We start from the raw sequence: 2,885 nt of genomic DNA, 5'->3' as shown, positions 1-2,885 counted from the left end.
TTATACCCTGAAAATTCTGCTCTGGGAGATGGCCCAGGGGATGAAGCTTGCACCCTATAAATCTGAGGGCTGCAGTTTGGTTCACCAGAATTCACAAAAAATCCTACCTGGTAGTGATTGCCTGTAATTCCAGGACTAAAGAATCAAAAATATGGGAACCCCAGGATGAACTGGCTAGCTACAGTAGCCAATAGGTTCAATGGAGAGACCTCGCTTCAATAAAGTGAAGAATGACCGAGGATGACATACATGTATACATGCATACATTCAAACATACATAACACACACCACACACACACACACACACACACACACACACACACACACACTTACTGAAATAAAAATGCAATTCCCTTTTTCTTTATTTCTTAAAGTTCTGGTGTCTGCTTGTTCCTCAGCTTCCTCTCTCCTCACCCTTCTCTTCTTAAGATCCTTGTTCAAACCCAGCTGGAGTCAGAAGCTTTGCAGTTGTTTAGGACCTGTAAATACTGACTTATCCCAGTTTTTTATTATTTATTTATTTATTTACTTCCTTTTTTTTCTCATGGTTTATTTTTTTATATTTAAAAATTTCCATCTCCTCCCCTCCTCCTCCCCCTTCCCTTCCCTCCTCCTCCCCCTTCCCTCCCCTCCTTCTCCCCCTTCCCTCCCCTCCCCTCCACCCATACCTCCCCTCCCTCCCTCTCAAGGCCAAGGAGTCATCAGGGTTCCCTACTCTATGCTAAGACCAAGGTCCTCCCAACTCCCCCCAGGTCCAGGAAGGTGATCGACCAAGCTGAGAAGGCTCCCACAGAGCCCGTCCATGCAGAAGAATCAAAGCCCAGCGCCATTGTCCTTTGCTTCTCAGTCAGCCCCCGCTGTTGGCCACATTCAGAGAGAGGGGTTTGGTCGCATGATCCATCAGTCCCATTCCAACTGGAGTTGGTGATCTCCCATTAGTTCTGTCCCACCGTCTCCATGAGTGAACGCACCCCTCACGTTCCTGACTTTCTTTCTCATGTTCTCTCTCCTTCTGCTCCTCATCAGGACCTTGGGAGCTCAGTCCAGTGCTCCAATGTGGGGCTCAGTCATTTTCTTCATCTATTGTCAGGTGGAGGTTCTATGGTGATATGCAAGAAATTCATCAGTATGGCTATAGGAACTGGCCTTTTCAGGCTCCCTCTCCTCAGCTGCCCAAGGAACTAACTGGGGGTGTCTCCCTGGAAACCTGGGAACCCCTCTAGGGTCAAGTCTCTTGACAACCCTCAGGTGGCTCCTTAAATTAAGATATATGCTTCCCTGCTCCCATATCCACCCTTCCTGTATCCCAAGCATCCCATTCCTCCGAGCTCCCCCCATTCTCCCCTTCACACTTTTCTCTCCCCATCTTCCCTTGGCCCAGTCTCGCCCAACCCTCAAGTTCCCAATTTTGCCTGGCGATCGTGTCTACTTCCAATATCCAGGAGGATTACTATATCTTTTTTTGGGAGTTCACCTTCTTATTATCTTCTCAAGGATCCCAAATTTATAGGCTCGATGTCCTTTAATTATGGCTAGAAACCGATTATGAGTGAGTACATCCCATGTTCATCTTTTTGGGTCTGGGTTACCTCACTCATAATAGTGTTTTCTATTTCCATCCATTTGCATGCAAAATTCAAGATGTCATTGTTTTTTACCGCTGAGTAGTACTCTAACATGTATATATTCCACACTTTCTTCATCCATTAAAAATACGAACGCTTCACGAATTTGTGTGTCATCCTTGTGCAGGGTCCATGCTAATCTTCTCTGTATCATTCCAATTTTAGTATATGTGCTGCCAAAGTGAGCACTCCCAGTTTTATTTTTAAAATGTGGGTTTGGGATGGGGCTGCAGCTCAGTGGTAGATTGTGTGCTCATCAAGTCACCAGACTGAGCTCAATCTTCAGGACCAGAAGAAAAGAGAATGCCGCTTCTTTCGTTACCCACTCTCTTTTATATTCTGAGATGACTCCCAGGAGAAAGGGAGTGTATAAGAAGCTCGTAACAGTTCCCATATTAAATATCTCCTTTAACTGCAATAGCCAGCTACAAGTCACAGGAAACTCATTGGGTCTCACCAGCCTGCATTCATTTCCCTGTGAGTATTAAACATCCACTCTGTATTAGGTCTCTTGGTACAATGTGGTTTTAGATTTCTGGTAGTAATATTTCATTACACTTTGATATAAGCACTTACCAACTTATTACTTTAAGGATATTTTTCTAATAGTACCTTACCTTTTTGATGTGTAGCAGTATATAAAAACATTAGCCCTAGAAATTAGAAAACATGTGAGGGTGAACCTGTACAAAATAAGGAAACATTTAAGAGTATGTTCCAAGCCGGGCGGTGGTGGCGCATGCCTTTAATTCCAGCACTCCAGAGGCAGAGGCACGTGGATCTTTGTGAGTTCGAGGCCATCCTGGTCTACAAGAGCTAGTTTTAGGACAGGCTCCAAAGCTGCAGAGAAATGCTGTCTCGAAAAAAAAAAAAAACCCAAAAGAAAAAAAAGAGTATGCTCCTGCTAGTCTTGTGCTAATGAGAGCTGTTTTAATTCAATAGAATGTAATAATCGGTATCATTTACAGAATGTCCTATATATCAAGCCTTCTACACAAGGTTCGTGTATACCTTATCTCTTATATGGCAGTTTTGAAATTTGCATTATTTATTTTTTTTCATGCACGAGCAAAGCACATATAAGATGACTAGCCTCAGCTCACACAGCTTATCTGAGGTGAAGTCAGGCTTCTGATAGCTTTGTGGGTACCATACCCATGCCCAGAAATGTCATGTTTTCTCATACTTGATGACAGGGATTTCCTCACACCAGCAGCATGAGGTCTGTATCTTCCTGGCCAGCTCTTGTGAAGGCCCTGG

General features: G+C 44.0%; 1 non-coding gene across 1 annotated transcript; it reads right to left on the bottom strand.

Moving 5' to 3' along the window:
- Positions 1-1,707: 1,707 nt before the first annotated feature.
- LOC119822115 lies at positions 1,708-1,814 on the bottom strand. The gene has a single exon (XR_005286707.1). It is a non-coding gene; the product is annotated as a U6 spliceosomal RNA (small nuclear RNA).
- Between the last annotated feature and the right edge of the window lie 1,071 nt (positions 1,815-2,885).

Source organism: Arvicola amphibius, chromosome 8 (genome assembly GCF_903992535.2).
Source record: "Arvicola amphibius chromosome 8, mArvAmp1.2, whole genome shotgun sequence".
NCBI lineage: Eukaryota > Metazoa > Chordata > Mammalia > Rodentia > Cricetidae > Arvicola > Arvicola amphibius.
This window is presented reverse-complemented; position numbering and strand designations above follow the sequence as displayed.